The sequence below is a fragment of the Zootoca vivipara genome, chromosome 4 (genome assembly GCF_965207765.1).
Source record: "Zootoca vivipara chromosome 4, rZooViv2.hap1.1, whole genome shotgun sequence".
Lineage (NCBI taxonomy): Eukaryota > Metazoa > Chordata > Lepidosauria > Squamata > Lacertidae > Zootoca > Zootoca vivipara.
Window position 1 is genome coordinate 36455951 of NC_142587.1, and position 24724 is coordinate 36480674.

Below are 24724 nucleotides of genomic sequence, written 5' to 3' on the forward strand. Positions count from 1 at the left end.
ACCCAAGACTGAACACAGAAAACCCAAAGAAATAGGTGCAAGCTAGGCAGAACCTGTAGGTAATCTGTAGTTTGGCTCTCAATTAAACTGAATCAAAGTATGACAAGTTTAGATACGTATGAGACAAATTAACACCCACCCCCAAAAAAAGTCTGGAATGCTTTCTGCATTGTCCCTTGAAGCTGGGAACACAAAGCCCAAAAGATACTGAGGTGCTCTGAGAACGTTGAGAAGCATTAGGTATCGACACATTTCTGAAATTTGATGAGTTGCTGCAGTTTGCATGTAATGAAAGATGCGACTTTGCTTGGTACGCGAGCTCACTCGGCCAGGTCGTATTTGAAAGCAAATTAAAACCTTTTTCTTTCAGGACGTCTTGCGCAGCCTGGGGGCTGTCTCCAGAATGCAGCATTTAGGGAAAATTCAATTAAGAGTGATAGAAGTTAGGCTTTTGTGTGACCTCTGAAGCTGCACTTAACCGCATTAGCAACCGCCTTCCCCGCCCCATAGCAGGACACTTCCAGAATGGATTGCTAACTTGTTCAGAACCATTCACTGAAGAGGAAGTGGCCAGGTTTCTACTACAATTTACTAGAATAGCATTAGAACCTGTGGAGATAAGTATTATGCTAGCCACTTCATCTAGACGACAGTTTTATGACAATTAAAATATCATTCCCTGAGGTGTACTGCATCCGTTTGCTTTATGACAGTTTTTATTACATTTATACAAGCTAATGACATTAAAGAAATTTATTGGCTTTAATGCCTGAAATGCATCATTTCTGCATTGTTTTTGTTTTTTAAATACCATACAAGTAATATTAGTACTACTGCCCTGTTACATTTTATGTAATTTCCCCTGCAAATAAATATTAGATTGTCTCAATATGGACGAGAGGAGCTAATGCCTCAAGTTCCCATATGTAACACATTACAGTAACTGCTTTTATGCACCCATAACCGTTGAAGAACATTAATAAAAGCAGATTTTAAGACAAGGTAACTTTCATTGAAAGTAAAATGGTACGTTTCAGATTCTATACTAGACAGTTTACTGTACTGAGCAGGGGAAAATGCTATACGTGTTTATTTACAATTAAAAAATAATACAGAAATAAATAAACAATGAATAATAATTAACTGGAATACAGGAAGCTGACCTATAAATAGTTACCTGCCCATCTAGTGCAGTATTGTTTCCACTGACTGGCAGCAGCTCACTAGCGATTCAGACAGGGGTTCTCCTCAGCTACGCCTGGGATGTCCTGCAAACTGAACTGGTAAACACTTGCAAGGTCCTTTCCTTCAAAATTACCAGCAAGCCTGAGCTTGACCCTGGCACGTGTTTCCCCCCCATGCACTTCAGTTGATGGTGATCCCATGGCAGCTTATCAGAATTGCACTGAATTCAATAGTTTTCTATGTAAAAAAAAAAGAAGCATGTTCAGAAAGGTCACCAAAATGTAATCGCCTTCCAACGCCAGCAAAATAATTTGGAAACAGCTGGTTATATTTATTCCACAAATGTATATCACTCCTCCTCTGAGGAGTTTAGGCTGGCAAGGATTTAGGCTACCTCATTTTAATCCTCACAACAGCCTTGCAATGTAGGTTAGGCTGAGAGAGTATGGCTGACTGTCCCAAGGTTTCCCAGTTAGCTTCATGATGGCCCAGTTAGAACCAAGTGTGTCATCAGTCCAAGCCCATCACTACACTATGCAGACTTTTGAAGCGCATCAGATTAGAGGCTGGCAATAGTATTTTTTATAACAGAAAAATGATTTAAAAAAATGAAGTTAAATTGTGTGTGTGAGAGAGAGAGTTGGGGGGGGGGCATTAAATATATGCAATTTAATGAATACAAATGAACCAGATTTCCGAGAGTGTTTGAATTTCACTGCGAGGGGTTTCTGCCTCATGAGAGAAATCTCTAATCTTCAAATGTGAAAGGCCAGTGTATTAAAATAAATATCTTCAAGGGCTACCATCTCCCTTGATACAAGTCCTCTTCTGTAGATGAATGGCACGTAAACACTCTGTCTTTATGTGAAAAGGCAGGACATAAGGACCTTTGTAACGAGCTCAAGATGAGGCTTAGAAACGATTGCCCCCATCCTAAAAGCTTGCAATTAGCCACAGCACATACGTGATGGAGGAGGAAAGGAACCAAAGCTCCTCACTGGGCAAGGCAATTAAGCTCTGAGCTGCCCACAGTCTCTGAGGAGGAGGTCTTATCTTTTGATACAGAGTCATTTGTGTACATCATTTAACTCGGTAGGCTTGACATCAAATAGGCTGGAAGGAGACACATAGTGCTTAGTGTACGCTTCCTACCTGGTGGCCCCATTAAAAGGAGATACATTGCAGATTATGAACAGAGAGACTGTAGAAAAAGAAAAGCTATTGAATAGGGCAACTCGGGAGATAAATGGGCGCTCATGGGTTGGATTGTGTTCTTTTTGAGAAGGAGAGCAAAGTTGTTTACTTGAAGAGGAATCTTCTGAGAACCACATGGCACTAATGTTGCCTGAAGAAAACAGGAACATTTTAAATTGGGTTTTATTCTTTCAGTTAGGCAGTGCTATTTGAGTTTTGTGTAGGCTTTTCTCAGGCAGCGATACTTAACACAAAGTGGCCTGATTCAATTGCAACAATCTTGGACTAAGAAACCATGATTAGAACTAGAATGACCTCTGTCACCGTTGACTCCCTCCTTGCTCAACCACAGTTTCTTGTGGCATCCAAACTGGGAAACCCTGATTTAATTTTTCTTTTCCAACTGATCTTCCATATCCCTCATAAGCAGAGATTGGATCTTGGTGTGGACCAAGCTCAGATGAAATGGTGGTTTCAACAAGCCAGGATAGAAGCCCTGAAATGATGCACATGAGGAGAGGCAGGGCAGGACCAAAGCCCACGGTTTATCAGCCTGAAATTCTTAATGCCTAAATTCTGTATGGAAAGCAAGTTCAGAAGCATGATCTGGAGTACAAGAATTGGCAAAACATCACGCAGTTCTGGCAGAATGTTTCCGAAGCATTTGCCACTGAATTTAAGCATTCCGGTATGAATTCTAAAAATTCTGAAAAAAAAACCATGTAATTCATTTACATCACTAAAGTAGCGGCTGATACCTGATTGGTAGATAACAGCCAATGTTTTTTTGACAAGGGGGTAGTGAAGTAGTCGCAGCTGATCAAATAACGGGATTTTTCCACAGCTGCCTAATCCGTTAGCCCTCACCCTATTGCAAAACAGAAGGCTCTCTCAGTGTGTATTATTTTCTTTGAAAGGGAGAGTGATGAGAATGGAAGTAGAAGGTCCTGTAGGGATATTAGTTGCCTGAACCATTGCTGCATCATTGTGTGTGAGTGGATATGTTGCGCTGTAAAAGGAAACTTGAAGCTTGTCCATGATAATTTGTTTTCCATTGTAATATCTGGAAGCAAAATGCATTATCTGTTTTGAGGAAAGCGATCCTTGTGTGGAGCAGAGCTCCCCCTGCCCCCAGTCTCTCATAATCAGCACAGTCTGACCGCTGACATTTACATTAGACGCCAATTATTTTTTTCAAATCACTTTTCAATGTACATCCAAGAAGAGAAAGGGAGAAGGAAAAACTGCTGATTTATATACAACCTTTTCCTGTGTCATCTGGGGATTATTAGTTTACAAACACTCAACCTTTGACCTGCTTTCCCCACCCCCCTTTTCTTTCTTTCTTTCTTTCTTTCTTTCTTTCTTTCTTTCTTTCTTTCTTTCTTTCTTTCTTTCTTTCTTTCTTTCTTTCTGAAATGTGGATGAAGGAGAAGCTCCCTTTGAAGTATTGAACACAGTGTACTGTGGAATGTAGTATTTTCTAACATTTTGACTTGTTTAAAGCCAGGATAAGTTATTGCAGTGGTACAATAGGCTTTTCTGATCTCTGATAACACACTGTCTAGCCGGAGACCCTGACTATAATGAAACTGACATTTCCCCCCCTACCCCAGACTCGGGTCTAGTGCAGGCACGCCCTGTCAGCTCTTAGGACACAAAACACCTCTTCATTCAAAACGTTGCCATCGCTTCACATTTGCCTTAAGGCTATGGGAATACGTTTCAAACACAGAGCCAAGTGGGACTTAGGGAGTGTAGCTATGCAAAGACACCATGCAGCAGTCTTTGCCAGCCAAAGTGTGTTGGATGGGGCTCATGGGAATTGCAGCCCAACAACATTTGGAGGGCACCAGGTTGGTGAAGGCTGCCACATAGGTTAGAACAGTGGTCCTCAACCTTGGGCCTCCAGATGTTTTTGGCCTACAACTCCCATGATCCCTAGCTAGCAGGACCAGTGGTCAGGGATGATGGGAATTGTAGTCTCAAAACATCTGGAGGCCCAAGGTTGAGGACCACTGGGTTAGAAGATGGATGACATGGTTGTATCTCATACCACCATGGTTTTATTCCAGAGAGTTGCATGTGAAGACCACCAAGACCTCCCAAAGAAAGGCACAGTTGACACCAATATTAGTTTAAGGTTATTGGCATTATTTTGGCCACAACTTTATTGATTATAGAATGTGAGTGGTTTGCTTAGACATTGGTTCGACTAGCTGCACCTACACCTCTGGCAGGGCAGCACTGAGAACTGGACTGTAAGGATAAACATCCTGGGGGAGCATTGGTCCTACCACAGATGCAAGCTCACCCCAAAATGCTCCCAGGTGCTCTGGCGTGGCCCTAACCCAGGCATTCCCAAACTGCGGCCCTCCAGATGTTTTGGCCTACAACTCCCATGATCCTTAGCTAACAGGACCAGTGGTCAGGGAAGATGGAAATTGTAGTCCAAACCATCTGGAGGGCCGAAGTTTGGGGATGCCTGCCCTAACCCCTGGAAGGGGATCAGACAAAAGCATGGCGAGCACCTGGATTCACTTAACGGAATACTCGTATCGCACATTGAGAGGGGCAGGTGTGACAACCCCCCCTCCACCACACCTTGAACCAAAATGCCTAACCGCCAAACCTTACAAAGTTGTGATGATTTGCTACGTGGCAGGTGAAACCCAAGTGGCACCAGCCAATCAGCCAAATGGGAAAGTTTCTACTGGGCCCCTGCCCCAAAAGCAGATGACCCACGATGGCATAGCAAGGTCATAGAGAGACCCTCAATATAGGGAGGGTGGGCAGGTGATCCGATGCACGAGACGCTAAGAGGAAGCTCGATGCAACGTGCAGCGGTATGAATAGGTCCTCCAGTTGCAAATTCTCTCAACCCCATTGGGTAGAATTACCCCAGGAATCGAGGGACCCAATCGGGTTGTTGTGGCTATCCAAATGATGGGTCAGTCTTGGTGATCTCACTGCAACACGTGCCCTCCGCGATGAGGACATGATCTGCAGGACTTGATTGAAAGGAAATTAATGTCGCATTGCCATCTACTGTGCATTTACTTTAGATGAGATTCTGTCTTTCATTTCTTCCACTCGAATATGAAGAGCGTGGAAATGCATCTTCAGAAACCTTGACTTGCACGCAACCTCTAAGCGGAACATGTTCTGAGGTTATCTCAAATCTTAAAAGTACGCGAAATGTGAGATGGAGTTCAAAGAAAATGGGCAGGTGGGCAGAAAAATGCAGTGCCTCATACCTAGACAGAAAATGCATTTGCTACTGTAGTCTCAGATCAAAGCAAACGCAGAAGAAGTCGGAGTCTGTAAACCAGATTAATCCCCAGAAAATATTTTGGAAAACTTGCCTGTGAAGTCTAGTAGCATATCGACTTCTAATATCAAAATTACTTCCCCCCCCCTTTCCAGAACCTGGATTTTTTAATATCTCCAAATTTATGTAATGGAATGAGTGACAAGAGAAATCTGTTCCATACTTCATATACCAAGGCTCTCTCTATATTAAAAAAAAGGAATCCTGTATGTTCATGATTTTAATGGTCTGGGCAGGACCAAGCTTGCCAAGGGTTCTACCCTTTTCAGTGCAACTTTTAGATCCATGTGGCTACATACTGCTGCTGTTGGCTGGCTGCCTTCCAGCGCACCAGCTGCTGGTCATGTGCAGCCATGTTTCCACACAGGATTCATTCTTTGGCAAGCCACGTCAAACGTCTCAAATGTATACTTGCCATGCCATGCAATCTTCTGAATTTTGCAAATGACACAGCTGCCCACAACTGGGCAGGAGTTATTTCTGCTTATTTGGGGATTTTTAACTTAAACTGCACTCCAAACCCCACTTACCTCGGAGTAATCTCTATACTGAGCACAGTGTGGCTTAATTCTGAGTAAGCAAGCGCACTATTGCAGCTTGTTATTGGGACAAACTATGCTATGCTATGGCTGATTTAAGGGATATATTAATCTTCCCTTCTCAATTCTCAATTCCCTTGGATTCAACCCTCGGTGTTGTTATTGACTGTCTCTGTCCCTGCCTGGGCGCAACTTAAATAACCATTAGTAAGCCAGTGAGGCTACAAGTTCTGTCTTTATTCTGAAGCAACACACTTCGAAGGGCCAAACATCATAGATACATACCACTTATATTTCATTCAGATGCATTCAATAACAGGAATACAAATAATTTCATAGAATATGCAAGGCTGATGTTTTGGGGCTTTGATGTTTTCACTCAACAATATTGGATTGAGTCTGCAAACAGAATAACAAAGCACCACAAAGAAAGATTGCATGAATTGTGGGCCAACTAGAGCCTAGAATAACTTGAAACCTTACAGGGGAAGTGATTTTCCCAAGATTTTGAAGCCAAAGCTGTGCAGGTGGGGGAAAATATTCAAACTAAACAGGACTCGTGAACCTTTGCTGCCTGCCTATGCCTGTATTTAATTTAAAACACACACAAACCAAATAGTGGCCTCATCAGATCTTCCCAGAGAGTATTTTATTCTTATCCTTTTTAATGACAATGTAATTCATGATGATAAATGATTGAAAGAAAGAAAGGAATGTGGACCAGTTTGTAATTCATGCTGGCCGGCAGAATTGTGTCAGCTGAGATCTAACAAAGAATCATGTTGGCTTTGGGCTGACCCGGAACAGAGTTGGGGCAGCAGCAACCATTACGAATCGGTGGACCGATCTGTTTCAGTGCTTTTGCCACCAGAGTTTATGTTGTGTTGCAGCTCAAGTTACTTCTGTTCTAAATTGATCCAAAACACATTGAAGGGATGGTTCACAAAACCATTCTGACTGTTGTCTTTAATACTCAGTGGGATTCAGGAGCAAGTCCCAGGCATATCCTCAAGAATGCAATGTACAGATTTGGCACATAAGAGAGATGGAACATGCATATGGTGCATACACACGGACAGATGATGAGTCTATGCGTCACATCACATGCAATGTACCACCCATGCACACATTAGCCTCAGACACACACTATTTCACAAGTTAGCACTACGTGGACTGCCCATAAGTAGGCTTCTCGTTGGCTTCTGAAGTTTGTCATTGGAAGTTTTGAAATTTCATAGTTTCTTGACTTCTGCTAATGTCCACCATGATAAAAAAATATGTAGATGTTAGTTATGTAGACTTGATATTGAGTCTGGGGTGCAAATTTATCAGTCTCTGAGCTATTTGCCCATAACACAGTGCAAGCTCCACAAATGCCCAATCTGTGTTTGAACAACACATACCAAAACAATTGTGCTTCTTTAGAATTACAACATCTGAGAATAGTTTGGCTATTGTAACCAAGAAGTTGCTAGGAAAAGAAATTCCCACCAATAACCTCTACTTCCCATATCAAGAGCTGAATTTCCTTATGGGTAATCTTCTGGACCAGGAGTCATGCTTGCTGGTGGAGCCGATGATGGATTAACTAATCTGATGTGTTTCAGTTTTCACCATCGCTACCTCAGATTAGAACTCTCAATCCTGTTCAAATCTATTTAGAAATAAAACCCACTGGATTTGATGGGGTTACTCTCAAGTATATATCACATGTATAATTGTTGTGTGTGTGTGTGTTTACGATAACAAATTTAAGCTATTGTCCTTAAAAGCAAGTTAAAGTTATCATTCTGACTTTAATGTGATACACGCACACACACTAGAAACCTACAAACTTGTTTTCAGACACTTGGGGGTGGGGATCTTTAGTCTCTGTCTGAAATGCAGCTAAAGAAAGTGGGGGTTGTTAGCATCGGGTTGGTAAATCCCAAAAGAAGGGGGAGTGAGGAGAGTCCACTGGAAGTAGGAGTGCAGAAAAAGAGCACTCAAAGCCCAGTAATCCCGGGTCAGGATTACTGCCTGTGATCCTGGAAGCGGCATATAGCCATTTATTCATCATCGGTGTAAGATCCTTGGTTTTATGATGTGCTCAGTTTTATTTACTCATAATCCTTCGGCTATTTGATAAAAAGATTGCAGTGAGAAAGAAACCAGGCAGGCTAGAGGTCTCTGCAGCCTGTCATGTTTGATTCCCAGGAGAATACCTAGATAAACTGGAGGGCTGTGGAAGGTGGTGGTAGAGAAGAGAGCTCTTGAGGACTTCCATTTTTTAAACTGTCAGCCTTTAATGCAGACACTGATCAAAGTTAAAAGGGAGGAGAGGAGAGACATTTGGTCAGAGCAAGTTGAAGCCAATGTTTCTTATCAAGCATTCCAAGGTTGTCATCATGAACCTGGCAGGTTTTTGTTGCAGGAGTCCGTTGGGCAAGCTTCTTTCATCAGCTGTGCATCTTTGTTAGAGAGTTGACTCGGTGGCTGCCATTTTGTGCTATGTTCCACTGAGTTGCTGCAGGTGATCTATAATTGCACATGGAGCATAAGTTTATTTTAAAATGCACAGAACATACACGTTGAACTTCTTACTGTTAATCTTTTGCAGTGACAATCCCAAAGTACAGTAATTTCCACTGTGTGGCAATTGTCCCTGAGGATCTACTTTCTAGACTGACAGGCTAAGGAGATGCTTTTCTGCTTTCATCAAGAGCTATTTTAAAACCCACTAGAGAATGAGGAGAGAGAGAGAGAGAGAAAGTGAGTGAGAGCGCAAAGTAGAAAAATTTGGGAGGAGGGGGACAATTATCCTTTAAAAACACAGCTGTCCCTCATGTGTCTAAAGCTGTTTGCACATCCTTCCAAATGGGGCCGGGATTTGGGAACCGTTTCACACCTCCCTATGAGTCATTGAGCATGCTAGCCAGCCAAGGACAGTTTCCCTTCCAGACTATGAGCTGAATATTTATGAAGGCTTAAAGGATTGGTGCCACACAAACTAGGCATATCTATCTGCTAATGATCCATGGAGGGAAACTGTGGTCCTCCGTGCTCAGCTATAATTAGCGAGAGGAGAATTCGCCCACACAATCGCCACTTTGCAGGCTGTTAGAGAAGCTTAGAGCGCCTAAGGAAACCAAGAGAGCCACGATTCATCCCTAGCTCAAGGTAGCATCTACGTAGGAAAAAGAAACATGAAAGCAAGGCAATTAGTTACATACGTTCTACGGAAAAGCTAAAGGCCTTTTAGGTCAATCATTTCCAAATAGAGGCAATCTTTTGTACTGAGGTGTTATAATAATACAAAGCATTTATAGAGAGTTTGAAAATTGCTTCGAGTACATTATTTTTGTATCTCTTGCAAGAGCCCTTGCTACAAAGCCCTGTATAGCAGGCTATCTGTATGTCATCAGTATATTACTGACTGAGAGATGGGCTGAGGCTGCCAGAGGCTGCCTGCACCTCATACCTGTAAAGCAAGAATCCTGCGAACTGTAGTTTCCCAGCCCACGAGAGGGCATTCTTTGTGTTGGCCCCTAAGCTGTGGAATTGCACCTGGCACCTCTGGAGAATGCTGAAGGCACACTTATCCCTGGCTTTTGAAACTTGAGGTGCATATTTTTTTAGGACTTACCTTATTTTTTTTTAATCGTAATTTGTTTTAAACTGTTTTTAATGTTGTGTTTCAATGTTGTAACCCTAGAACCTTAGGGTGAGGTGGGCGGCAATAAATCATACAACTGGGGACAGGTGGAATTTGTTATTGTCTTTTCCCATCCTTCACGTGTGGCTTATAACAGTGGGAAATACTTCGGTGCCTACATATTGTTGTGAGTTTGCGGGGCCTGAGTCTCCCATCTAATTCCAGGGAGTGTTAAAATGGAGGATGCCATTGTTGAACTAGCCAGGCAAGGGCCATAATGGTCCCTAAATATGGGTCATTAGTATAAAGGAAGGAAGTTGCTCTGTGGCAGAGGACAAATGGATGAGCCTCACTTCCTCACCTGGCTGGAAACAGGGAAAGTTGTGTGTGTGAGAGAGCTGAGCTAGAAGATGCAGAAGCCAGAGAGTGTGAGCTGTGCTTGATTTCTGCTGGAATCCAAGGCTATGACTATGGGGGAAACAATACCTCATGGGGTGTTGATGCTGTGAACCCCATTATTGTAGGCTCAGGTTGTATATATCTCCACTGTCCTGCATTTCAAGGAAACTGAACCCTGCAACTTCTGCAATCTTACACCGCTTGGAGATAGGGATGGTGTGCAACCATTTCATGTACCCACATGAAGCCTACATGTATGCAGCCCCTGTTTGCTTTTACCGGAAGATCAGCTAGCTTATTCACCTCTCATTTCTAGTTGTTTTGGAATGAATGTAAAATTTCACTTACTGTATTTGGCTTCGGTTTGTTCTATTACCCTCCTAAGTTATTTGCCATCAAACTGTAGGTTAGAAAGGGGATTTGGCAAAAGGAGTGCCTCATTTTCTCTACACATTTATAACAAATGTACAATGAGCAGATATTTTTGTATAATTTCAGCTGGGAGGTGCTGTTTGTTTGCTCAGCTTTACTGGAATGACAGTTGAGAGAATACAGAATTTAATCAAAATAGTCTCTGAGCAAAACTACACCATCGCTGAATAAACTTCAGTGATTGATTGGCTGTATTCTCCTCAGCGAAGGGCCAGGAACAACCTTCCTCTGCTATCTGAATTTGCACATACATTACTGGTTAGTACACTCTTTAAATCAGGGCCAAATTTATCTTGATTAAAGACATGCGTTATGAATCAATGATAGCTAAAAGTCTGTGTTTTTTGTGTGGGGGTGGGGGTGGGGGTGGGGGTGGGGGTTTGGTAGCCTCTACTTGGAATGAAATGAAAAAGCAAATAACTTGACTCTGCACTGCGAATGCACCTTTCAGAAATAACAGTGACATGACAACAGGATTTCATTCTTCAACGTATGGCGCCTCTTACCAAACGTTTGGGACACATTATTCTGTATTGTACATAAACATTATTCATGAAAGCTATACAGACATGATTAATTCACTGAAATAATTGTGATAACTTGGCTTTTAGTTCAACATACCGTACATGAAAATGACATCATTCAAAGCTTTCAGAAACACAGAGTTTTTCTATGGTGCAGTGTCTCCCAAATTTCTGATAGATGAAGCACACGTCTTTTGTCCTGAATTAAAATGAGAAGCAGGCTTCACTCGTATGAGTGCCCTTGTGGCGTGTAACACTGTGCACACTCACCTGGCCGTGAGCTTCCCTGAACACAGTGAGACTTGCTTCTGAGTTAACATGTGCAGGATTGTGCTACAAGAGGAAGACTCGCCCATCCTCCACACGACACCATTCCACACAATCAGCAATTTCATGAATGGGTTTTAAAGAGGCTTGCTTCTGGGGTAGGGTAAGATTGCCCTACTGAGAAAGTGAGTGGAAAAATACATCAAGTTGAAACCCGTTTTTGCATTTCTCATGTCTGTAAATAGAATGTGGAGTCTACCTTGGCCAGAGAATATGCATTCAATTTAAAAATGGCTGTATTCCACTATCAATTCCTCATTAGCAACATCCATTGTTCCAGACTACAAAGCATTGCAAGTCTCACATGTGAAAACACTCTGGCCTCAGTCCAGCCCTTGCTCTGGATGGGGAAGACACTGCTTTGTGGGTGCAACCCACCCTCTCTTTTAAAGCAGAGCTATTTTACAATAAAGTGACTGATCCCTTCTTTACATTGATACCAAGTATGGCACACCTTTATAGCATGACAGTCTCTTTTCCTCTCAGTACCACAAAGTTCCTTTCCATTTTTGTCAGCTGCAGCCTGTTGAGAGAAGTGTCCACCCTAGGAGGCCATCTTCATCTATCCTGGCTCCACAGACAGAAGCTCGCTTGGGAATGTTGGAAGCTGCCTCAGACAGAGTCGGACCATTGCTCCATCGAGCTCAGCGCAGTCTGCACTGACTTGGCAGCAGCTCTCCAAGGTTTCAGACAGGGGAACATTCCTTCTTGGAGATGCTGGGGGCTGAGCCTGGGACCTTTCGCATGCAAAGCAGATGCTCTCTGTAGCCCTCCCCCTAAATAATATTCCTTATGGGCATCTCCTAGTTCAGGCATCCCCAAACTTCGGCCCTCCAGATGTTTTGGACTACAATTCCCATCATCCCTGACCACGAGGGCCGCAGTTTGGGGATGCCTGTCCTAGTTTGTAGGATCTCCCTTCTATCTTGGAAGTACCAAAGCAGTGATGGCCACCAACTGCTTTAAAAGAAAATGAAACAAATTCATGGAGGGTAGGCCTATCAACCCCTCCATAAATTTGTTTCATTTTCTTTTAAAGTAGTAATGTATGGAAGTGAGAGCTGGACCATAAAGAAGAATGGATGCTTTTGAATTATGGTGCTGGATGAGACTCTTGAGAGTCCCATGGACTGCAAGAAGATGAAACCTATCCATTCTGAAGGAAATCAGCCCTGAGTGCTCACTGGAAGGACAGATCCTGAAACTGAGGCTCCAATACTTTGGCCCCCTCATGAGAAGAGAAGACTCCCTGGAAAAGACCCTGATGTTGGGAAAGATGGAGGGCACAAGGAGAAGGGGACGACAGAGGACGAGATGGTTGGGCAGTGTTCTCGAAGACACCAACATGAGTCTGACCAAACTGTGGGAGGCAGTGGAAGACAGGAGTGCCTGGCGTGCTCTGGTCCATGGGGTCACGAGGAGTCGGACATGACTAAACAACAAGGACTATCAATGGATATCACCTTCTGAATATAATGCCCTCCAAGTGTCCCTCTTTTCCAGGACAGTCCTGGAATTATGAAAGCCATCCTTAGGTGGGGGCAAAAAAAAGGGAGTGGGGTCGAGAAATGTCCCTATTTTCATTTGAGGGTATGGAACAAGTGGAGAATGTTCTTGTGCTCAAGTCCTGCTTTCAGACTTCCCATTGACATCTACTTGGCCAAGTGTGATGACAAGAGCCTGAGGGGTCAGTATCCTGTTATGTTCCCATTTCTCATGGGAACTTTTAGAAGTCTGCTATTTTATCCCTCAAAAAGAAGAAAAAAGGGAAGGGGAACAATTTATGTATGCTGTAACATTAATTGCCCGGTGTATTCCGGCTATATATTTTTGGAGCTCTCTCATTCCTGATACACACTCATTCTTCTGAACAACAACAATCTCCCTGCTTGTTTTTTTTTTAAATTATGAACTGTAGATTTTCATGGGAGTGCACATACATTTTGCTGAATCAAAAACAGACAGTCTGGCAAAAACTGAAAGGAGCTTTGTAAGTACTTTGTGATACTTAGAAAAAGGGATGGTGACACATTAAAGGTGCTGTACTCGGGGCTGAAGTAAAAAACAACAATTATCAGTTACTTGATTGTAAAATAGAAATGCTTCGAAAAAAGATAGGGTCATGGCTGACACAAAGTGTCTTCAGTTTTGCAGGTGTCTTAGCCCAAAGATAACCTTTATCAAGCACATGTTAGGCACAAACCTAGATGCTCCTTGGGGAGGAAGGGCAGGATATAAATTCAACAAATAACTAAATAAAACTTGTAGAATCTCTTCTGGAAATCTAGGTAGAACCTAAAGACATGGAAGTACTGGACAGAATAAAATGGGAAGAAACTATGAGAGAGATAGAAAGAAAGCTGCCAATTAGCTACTAAGCTGAGTTCAAGGTGCTGGTTTTGGGATAAAGCACTAGGAAGTTTGGGATGAGGATACCTAAAAGATCATCTGACCCTTTATATATCCAACTGATCTGCACTCTGCAGATGAGGGACTCCTGCAGATACAACCATATCAGGACGTCTATGCAGAAACACTATGTGAACAATTTACCTATTAAGCTTTTGGATGACTGCTACGTATTATTTCAAACACAGCTTTCCAAAACAAAATAAAAAAATTCCTTCCAGTAGCACCTTAGAGACCAACTAAGTTTGTCATAGGTATGAGCTTTCGTGTGCATGCATTTCGTGTGCATATTTTGTTTTGACTGCATCAGACCAACACGGCTACCTACCTGTAACTACAGCTTTCCAAGTATCAGAAATTTTCAGGGACATAGTTTGAACCTAATGTTTTACTGGTACTTGAATTAAACTGTAATTATATTTCATTTAAAGTATGTGCAATAATAAAAACATGCAAACATGGATCTTAGCTGTCATGTGAACCTATTAGACTACTTGTAGCAGATAATTTCCCCCTAAACTGTTGTTTCACATTGCCCCATGATAGCCCCGACCACTAAGCTTCTGGCTACAAGCCTAACACGAATCAGTGCTTCGCAGAGAAAAGAGCAGAGCCAGCTGGAAGCAGATTGAAATTGAGCAACAACAGCAAAAACCGTTGCTTGTGCCACTGCAGCTAAAATCTCCCCCTGGGACTAGGCTGCCATTGGAATAATTAAATTTCCATGTGTTTTGCTCCAATTTCTGATTTACATTTCTTGCTAATGTTCAGGCTTTCTTTTCACAGGGCAAAGCCAGATTTTTATTAGCTTCTTCTGAGAGTTTCTGTCTTTGCAAACACCTGGCCTTTCACTTAATGGGCTCAACCCTTTGCTTTCGTTAAGTGTTTGGTGGGTCAGAAGCTGCAGATCCAAGGCATGCCAAATCATTGCAGCTTTTAAGTATACAGGAAATCCCTCTGAAAATGCCCAGTGCATGTGCCACGTTTGATGTTAGCTCAAGCTATTTCCCCCCCTTCTCCCCCCCATCATGTTTCCTATGTTTTTGTCATGTCATTCCAAATGATGTGTTTAGTCATCAGAGAGATTTGAAGGACATGTTTAATGCTGCATTCCTGTGTGGATTAAGTTCTTTTAGAACTGCTGATCCACAGATTATATATATTGCTATGTTTTCCAAGGTGAAATGAAAAGGCCCCAAAATATGTAGTGGTTAGGACTGGTTGGCCGTTTATCTTTTTAAGACAGTAACATCCAAGGGCTTACAGAATATAATTAATTGTTCACAATACTGAGGTCAGCAAGGACATTAAAAAAAACCCTGCTCATAAAACCAAGCAAGCTGTTCAGAAAGAAAGACATACTAAACTGTGTTTTGGCACAGAGGATTTAAATAGAACTTAAGTCCACAGGTAGTACATTTAAGTACCTATAAACATGATGTTACGTTTGTGCAACAAGGTTGTATATGACTCAGCTATAAAATTACCTCTTGGAATTCTAAGAATTTCAGAAAACTATCATGAACTGTCACATTTCTGTGATCCAAGGAAACTTTCAGTAAATATTGTAGACCCATGAGTCTAGGGCTGGATCTACACTGACCTGAAAAACACTATTTAAAATACGCTATAAAATATATTCAATTTTCCATTGGCAACGGATTGCTGCCCAACAGCGCCCTCTGGTGTCACATTTGTGTAACACATTTTAAACGTTATAACTCACCAGTGTAGCTGAGTCCATATAGTCAATAACTCACCAGTGTAGCTGAGATCAAATCCCAGTTCTATCCTCTATCTTAATCCCCCTTTCTCTGCTAACATTCTGCGGCCTTATTATATCTTACCCACTTCTAGGTTTAATTCCAGTAATGAAAACGGAATAAAGAATATCATAGAGCCTTGCTTGATTTATAAACTATGGTTCTGCTACACATCAACCAGCTGGAACAAAAACAGTCATAGCATTGTCCTCTAAAGGGCGGCTGTCTCGGTTCCTTTACTTGTGTTCATCTAGAACAGGGGTGTCAAACTCAAATTCATTGGGGGCCGCATCAGCAGTTTGGTCACCCTCAAAGGGCCGGTTGTATCTGTAGGACTGTGTGTCCACTCTTTATTATCATAAATTATTGTCACTGCATTCAATTATTACTGTTTTTTGTAATAATGTAAGTAATAACTACCTAGCTCTGAAAGCAGAAACATAGTCAGAATAATGGCAAGTAGATATTCAAATGTACAATTATTGTACAATTTATTGAAAAATGATTTTTGGTAACTGCACTGGGTGGTGGAGGCTCGCTAGGGTTTCATGCAGGACCTTTGCAGAGCTACTAGTACCTGGAGATGCACCTGGAGCGGCGCTACTGGGTGCTTTGTCTGTGCTGCAGCAGCAGCAACAGCAACAGCCGTTTCCAGGCGCCGAGCCGTGGCAGCAGGAGGAGGATTCAAAGCTGCCTCCTCCTTCTCTTGCTGTGGCTTGGGGCGCTCCACGCAGCGCTGCTCCGGCTGCCTTTCCACCCCCCCCCGCCCCAGCTGTTTGTCGGCGCTTTTTCGGCGCGGCGCTTGAGCAGCAAGGTCCCGCTGCTGGGTCCCGCTGGCTGGGGTGCTCGGCGGGCCACATGACGAGGTCTGGCGGGCCGGATTTGGCCCCCGGGCCTTGTGTTTGACACCCGTGATCTAGAACTTCCTTAGAACTTGCTGCCTACAATATGTGCCCTACTTTGCCTCAAAGTTTGGAAAGATCAACAAGTCAGCATGGTTCAGATGGTAACCCCCCCCCAATGTGAGCATCTGAATCCTCAGCACTTCCATGATAGGTAATCCATATATAACTCAGTATAAAACCCAATGCAGCTCAGTAACAGAGACTTTCCCTGATAGATGGGCTATTATGAAAAAAGAAAGGCAGTTGTGGGTGATATACACTTTCTGGGGAGCATGTGAAGGTTGTCTTGTCTACAGTGGACTGGAATTGATGTGTGCAATCTATACAGCGCAGGTCGAACAAAAGATAGCAAAGTCATACTCCTTTGCTTTTCCAAGCAGTAAAAATGGCTACATCTCACTCAAGAGGAATGCATCATGTATCATATATTTGTCACATACGACATCAAAGTAAAATTTCAAAGACATGCACATGGGAAAAGGGCCTGCATTTTGATATATGTTTTATCTCTCTGTTTGCCCTTGTTGGGCAGGAGGAATAGCTGGCCTATATTTGTTTGGTTTTATTTTTTTTAAAAAAAAAATACCGCCCCCAGTATGCTGAGCAACATATATATATATAATTTGGTCCAACTCTTTTGCGTAACATGTAAAAATGGAGAGGATGGTATTTATTGGAGCAGAAGGATGCAAATTAGTATAAAAGCCTCAAGGCATGTCTGCGTACTTTGGTATGGGCAGCATTGTGGATTTTAATTTTATAATAGTGCTGCATGCCAATCTCCATAGCAGTGTGATATTCCAGGGCTCCAGGCACTACTCAGGGTTTGTGTTTCCTTTGGAAATCATTGTGGTGTCGTATAAAGCACGATATATGGTTTATTTACACCTATTCACAACCTGAGCCTAAGATGGAGGGGCTGGGCTCACAGCATTATATTCCACGAGGGTCCCATCTGTCCCACGGCTGCTGTCTTAGATTCAGACAGTCATTCTACGTTGCTCCTGCCCTTTCTCAAGCTTCCAAACTGCTTGCAAAACACAGCTATTTCCCCTCTTGCTTACAACAGGCAAACTGCAACCCTGAAACTCTGCTACGGGCCTTTGTTCTTCTGCCCAACTCTGACCTTAGAGAGAGGGGCTTCACCCATTTTCCAGCTAGCACAGTCTTAGCTTTCCTGCAGGCTTTCTTGACAAACTTGACTACACTGTAGAATTGGGATGCCTTCTCCTGTTCAGGATGACACACAGGTTACTATCATGTAACAGGAAGGATGTCCCTTCTGCTGTCTCCGCAAACATCCACTACACTGAGCCGCCCTCTTTTAGTGAAATCTTATGCAATGGCTGTCGAGAGCATTCCATGGACCACAGAGAGAAGAAAAACAAGCAGGCCAGCTTGTCCCTCTTAACAGTTTTTGCAATGCTGACCATGTAAGAATTTGCGGGGAAGTTGAAAGACGGCGCCCACGTCTTGTAGATGGGAAACAGTGGAAAAACAAAACGAATTTAACCAAATGTTAGAACACAGCCGCGAGGGGAAAGGATGGGAAAATGTTCTCATACTAGCCTTTAATGCTTTGATATTGATATTTGGGGATTTTCAATAGGTATCTTTTTGCTGTCAAACACACCACCATCTGTAAAGTTATGGCTGTCTGAGGAGCAGCCAGCTAATGCTCTAAGTTATAAAAAACCTGCAGATGGTTAGAGTTTCTCAGAGACAAAATAACATCAAGAATATGGTTTCTTGAAGCAGCCTTGTTAAGGCCTATAAAGACAGAGATAAATCAGTTCTATCACTCCAGGAGAATCTGGCTGCCAGACTTTTTTACTTCCAGGGTTTCTGCTGCTGGACTAAAACCCCACTTGTCTGATTTTGGTGAGGTTAATATCAGGAAGAAAGCCTGATCTGTGAACTGACTCACAAAACTGAATGACAAATCTTTTGTGCTATTTCATGGAGGGCAATGATGTTTATGGTATGCTTTTATATAATCTAAGATCATTTTGCTCTGCAGGTAAAAAGTCAGATGTTACTAACAGAATAAGCTTAAGAGTCTTGAGCAACATCATGGGAAGGTTGTCTGTAGGACTCAGATGAAACTGTAAAGCTCCCTTGTTATTTTCCTACTGGATGTTACACATTGTTTAAGTAATCTTTTAATATCTACAGTACTGAAATTGGGTTTATGTATGTTACTATATTTTTTGTTTTGCTATGTTATTATGAAATTTTCACCATGTTTTGGCAGTGTTTGTTTGAAATGCATCCCTCTTCCACTGTTAGAGATCATGCTCAAAGTGATTTACTTGTGGCATACGGATAAAATGAATGAATGAATGATATAGTGGGTTGGTATGAACTAAGCAGGTTGTGCTTGTCCCATGTATTTCAGAGGGGCTTAAATCATGGCTAACTTGTTACATTAATTTCAAGGTAACCTAAATCAATCTGTTAGACTGAAATCCTGCATATCATATGCACCCTGTTGCTCAGGGCCCCAAACTGCACCCCACGTTCCCCATGTGGTGCAGTTTTTGTTGCTGGGGTGCAATGTAAATTATACCACTTTCAGCACAGGAAGCGGGTGGCACTGTGGTCTAAACCACTGAGCCTCTTGGGCTTGCTGATCAGAAGGTCGGCGGTTCAAATTCCTGTGACGGAGTGAGCTCCCATTGTTCTGTCCAAGCTTCTGCCAACCTAGCAGTTCGAAAGCATGCCAGTGCAAGTAGATAAATAGGTACCACTGTGGTGGGAAGGTGAACGGCATTTCCGCGCACTCTGGTTTCCGTCACAGTGTTCCATTGCGCCAGAAGCAGTTTAGTCATGCTGGCCGCATGACCCGGAAAGCTGTCTGTGGACAAACGGACATCCCATGGCCTGAAGCAAGATGAGTGCCGCACCCCATAGTCACTTTTGACTGGACTTAACCGTCCAGGGGTCCTTTACCTTTTACCTTACCACTTCCAGCCTATCAAAGAGCTGTTGTGTGGGTTCAGGGGACTGTATTGCAATGTAAAGGAAGACACAGTTACTGGTAATTGCACTCTTCTTAGTCCACCGAACAGATTTTTAGTGGAGTGGGAAGAACAAGCTCTCTTCTTCTGGAATTGCTGACCTCAGTATTGGGACTTACTTCTGATTAGGCATGCATGGGATTGTGCTGTTATTCTGTCTGTTAAATGAGACACCTTGCATTCATGTTTATGATTTTCTTAAGGCAACTATGTGTGGGCTGATTCACACTTTAGCTGGTGAACTCTGGTACAACAAATATCCGCATTTAAATGGTTGGGTTTTCCTGAAAGAGAGACCCTTTCTGATTATTTCTTTTTAAAGCTGATAGCTCCATCTGCAAAAGCATGTCTCCATTTAAACATTTGTCTCTGACTTAAAAGAAGCAGAGACTTTGGAGAACCAGATGCATATTTTTAAACTAAAGAACCACAAGAAGCAGCTGGTATAGCAGAGCATTTCTAATACAGATATTTCTAAGTCAGGCTTAGGTTCTGCTTCAGACACATAACCATGGATTAAACTTAATGGAAAGCATATTGATAAGGAGTAGTTGGCCACAAGGATAGTATTTCATTTGAGGTGTTGAGGGCTCCTTTTTCATACCGTTCCTTTATATAGAAACGACTCAGCAAATTACATCTGGAAAGAAGCTGACAAGTCTTATTGAACTTGGCACTGTGTCAATTAATTGGTTAATTGAGTTCAAATCTGGGCAATTATGAAAAGACGAGAGAAAAAGAAATAAAAATGAAGGTAAGTGAATAATTGGAAAATTACTGCACAGTAGTTATTTGCATAAACAACACAGTTATTTAGCATAAATAACACAACAGTTTAAAAACAAATCATTAAGAGAAGCAATTCAAAAATTAACTTTAGAAATGCTTGTTTTGGAAGATGTGACCCAAAATAAGCTGTATGCAAGGTGTAGGTCATGGCATGTAGCCAACACCAGCAGGCCTTAATCAGAATGCAAGTTGTATTATTTATGGTTATCACCATCTGCCTGCAATTAATAAGTTGATAATGTCAGCTGCCTGCTTTCAGATATTTTGATATTTCATAAAATGTAAAAGTATAATTAGAGGCATCAATCATACTAAGAATCAACTGAAGCCAAAGTTCCTTAAATAAAAAGTCAACAGGCAATAGAAGAAATGCCAACATATCAAAATGGTAATCATTGAAATGTTTATGGATGCAATTATCACCAATAAATGTATAATAGTACCTAGTTATTATAAGAGTGCAGGAGAATATTAATGCAGAATGCTAGTCAGTGCTAGAAGAGCAAACGTCCCATTATAAGAATAACCTAAAGATGCCTATTGTTTGTAGAGAACATGAGAATCAATGATGATGTTTTTGAAGTAACTAGACTTCAAACAGCAGCCTTTAACTTAAATCTCTTGTACAGATTAACCATTAAGCTTATAAGAGGTCTATATTTGCTCTCACTCAAGAGGTTTTCTATGCAGACCTATATAAACTCCCTTTAGTTAGAGCAAATATATAGTATTTGGACAGCCGCAAATCCCAGCCTGCTCCTTTCTATGGGTATGATTCCATTTCCATTAGAAGACTGTTTTTGTTCCTTTTTGAAATTCATTGAATTAGAACTATAGAGCATGATCAAAGGGAAATGTTGTCATTGACTTGGTGGAAAGAGTATAGCACCTATGCTTTTAATAAGAGCAATGAGACATTTCAAGAATAAACACATTATCTACTCCCTTATTAGCTATGGCAACTCGTGAAAATTTATTTAAAATGGGTGTCTATAGTCTTTGAATGTTCTAATGCTTCTGTGCATGGGCATAGAAAGAAATGCTGTAGGAAATGCAATTAATTTCAACACTTAACTAGTGGGAAAATCCAGTTTACCAAAACATTGGGGTCATCCTGTCAGCTCCAAAATAATCATGCAATCTGTTTTCTCCTTTTGTCTGCACCTTCACTTCCCTAGTTATTGCCATGTAAAATATTGTATATCGTTGCGTGATATTATGTGACTGATCTTGACGTCTTACTTTGACCCTATTTTTGGTCATTGTCCCATCATCCTTCTTATTGAGACCTTTTCCCCCTTCATCTAGCAAAACCTTTTAGATCATTTGCATTATCACCTGACCACCTACCATTCTCTCACTATGACCAATGTAATAGTAAACAAAGCCTACATTCTATAAGTATGTGTGTGTTTATGTACACACAAACACACACAATTTGCTAAAACTAGAAATGTCTCCTGCCCCAAATCCAACTAAAAAGAGGCATTGAACTATCCCAACCCAACATTAATTCTTGCATAGCCCATCTGATAACTCACTTGGTGGAACATGAGACTCTTGATCTTAGGGTTGTGGGTTTGAGACTCATATTGGGCAAAAGATTCCTGCATTGCATGGGTTGGACTAGATGACTCACTTGGCTCCTTCTAACTTTACAATTCTACGATCCATGCAACTTACAAATACAAGAAGCTACCTTATACCCCTCTAGCTCTATATTGTGTTCATTGACCACCAGAAGCTCTTTGGGATTGAAGGTAAAGGTAAAGGGACCCCTGACCATTAGGTCCAGTCGTGACCGACTCTGGGGTTGCGGCGCTCATCTCGCATTATTGGCCGAGGGAGCCGGCGTACAGCTTCCAGGTCATGTGGCCAGCATGACAAAGCCGCTTCTGGCAAACCAGAGCAGCGCACGGAAATGCTGTTTACCTTCCCGCTGTAGCGGAACCCATGTATCTACTTGCACTTTTGACGTGCTTTCAAACTGCTAGGTTGGCAGGAGCTTTGGGATTACATCACTGGTTTCCCCCAGACCTACCTGGAGATGCCAGGGATTAAACTTGGAAGTTTCTGTATGCATAGTGGATGCTTTGTCCTTATACGATTACCCACTTCCTCTGAGCTGGACTGCCAGCCACTTAGTATAAGACAAACTTCATGGTCGCAAGTGTTTATTGTGAAGTGCAAAAGACCCCGCTTCTAGTGATTAGCATTCAAATGCCTTCTTAGCTTGTGACAAGGACACTGTAGCTCGGTATAATTTCTCTTACATTTATGCTTTTGGTACCAAATGCCGTTGGTTTATTTGCACTGGCTAGCTTCTGCTTGTCCTTTTCCTCCCTGTTAAACTCTGAGCCTTTACAAGTTTACATCATGGGGGCACTTTAACAGAGGTGTCTTCTCAGAGCCAATCAGCACAGGAAATACTGCGTCAGGTTTCAGAGGTTAAAAAATGACTGGAAAAAATTATGGTCCCCATTTCCTTAGATTCCGATTACATGTGTCCCTTAGAAGTGGAACCAGAAAGGAAGTGTGAAAGGAAATTCGTTGTCTACAAGTTTATTATATGTTGTCACAACGGAAAAGTTAGCTATGGCAACAATTTCCCTGTTGCCCCGCCATCCTCTCATTCTCTCTCTCTCTCATTCTCTCTCTCTCACACACTTAGCAAAGCTATGCTACATGTAACAATATTTAAACAGCTGGACAATACTGGTTGAGCACAGTTTCCACTTACCTAGTATATTTATTCAATGCCCGATTGACAGTAAAATAGCGGGGAAAGGTTGCCAACCATATCTTCTCTCTTCTGCTTTCAAAATTTAATTTCCGCGGACTTTTTGCTATTGCAAAGCATTGCTTTTAAAGCACCCAGTAGGAACGAGCTGCAAACCTTATCCAAATAGAAGAGAGCTTCGTGGAATGTTTTCAAAGGCATGTATACTCAGTCGAAGCAGTTTACTCGGTTGACAGCAGAGACATTGACCATGACCAAAGCCCAGCTATGCAAGGCAGAGAAACGCTGTGGGACTCATTTGCAAAGGCCAACCTTAGCGTCCGCCTCCCCGCTGCCTTACAGCAAAAAGATTACCTCCCCTGCCCCGCCCAACTAGATTGCTCTACCAAGTACATTTGGCCACTTGCTCTGGCAATGAGGTCAGAGGCAGAGCATCTCCACAAGAAGCGTTGGGAACATGCATTGAACACAGGCTTCCTGGAGCAGTTGGCTAGATGGCTACAGCATTTTGGAACCATTAGTGCACCTTGCATTGGAGGAATTCAATCACTGTGATTTGCCCATTCTGTTGACTGGACAATTGTTGTCAAATGGTTGTAAAGTCAGCAATTCATTAAGGTTTAGGTTTGTTTTGGGTTGTTGTTTTTTTGCAAGTTAGCAATTTTAAAGATTTGCATCCAACTAGGCAGAGTAATCCAGTCAGCAGCAGACTTTAGGCTCTGAAATTTCAGCGGTGCCTTGTGTGACACTAAAATTCAGGGGCTCTGCCTCTCAAGCTCCATTCTACAGCATTGTTTTGGAACCTCCTGCAGCACGGAGCCCGCATGAGTCACACTACCCTAAAACGCCTCTGACCCAGCTTTGATTCCTTGAAGGGGAATCCAAGAAGGGTCTGAGTGGGTATTGCTCTGATAGCCATACTAGGAGGGAAAAGTCTACCTGAGACTTTGGTAAAGAATGCTGCTCAAAAGTTTTCTGCAAAACCTGGAATTCTAAACTAAGTTTAGTGGCTCTGTTGTGAAACTACCCAGCGTTAAGCCCTCATAGAATGTTAACAGATAAACATACAGGTTTGTTCCAGAAGTGCCTCCCCATACTATGAATTTCAGGGTTCAGATAAACACACAACTTTTTGTATTTAAATACACATACAAAAACCTATTAACACACCTGTAAAATCAGCCACATTATCCGGCACCCATCTGTCATGAAGTATTATCCTAAACTTGGGTCTTAAATTTGATGCCTGAGGTGGAGCATTCAGGCTTGTTCATGAATCGGTCTGCGTTGTTTATCTCTGTTCACACCCAATATCAAAGGAGCACACCCACACAAAGAAAAATTACAATGTTGTGCCACCCCTTCCATTGCTTTTAGACAGTAGCTACTGGGACTGAATCCCACTGTCAGGAATCCTAGAATAAACAGATGAGTCCAAATATTGTGGAAGGAGTTTAGGAGAGACTGCTTTAAAGCAGACAACTACACTTCTGGTGCAAATAAAGAGAGGGTAAAACTGCAGCATACACAAAT

The 24724-nt window shown here is 42.1% G+C and overlaps 1 long non-coding RNA gene across 1 annotated transcript; it reads right to left on the reverse strand.

The window, feature by feature from the left end:
• Positions 1–6471: 6471 nt before the first annotated feature.
• Positions 6472–23474, reverse strand: LOC148685900 (uncharacterized). Its single transcript, XR_015949842.1, has 3 exons — positions 23192–23474; positions 11509–11682; positions 6472–8766 (listed from the first exon to the last, which is right to left on the reverse strand). It is a non-coding gene; the product is annotated as an uncharacterized LOC148685900 (long non-coding RNA).
• Between the last annotated feature and the right edge of the window lie 1250 nt (positions 23475–24724).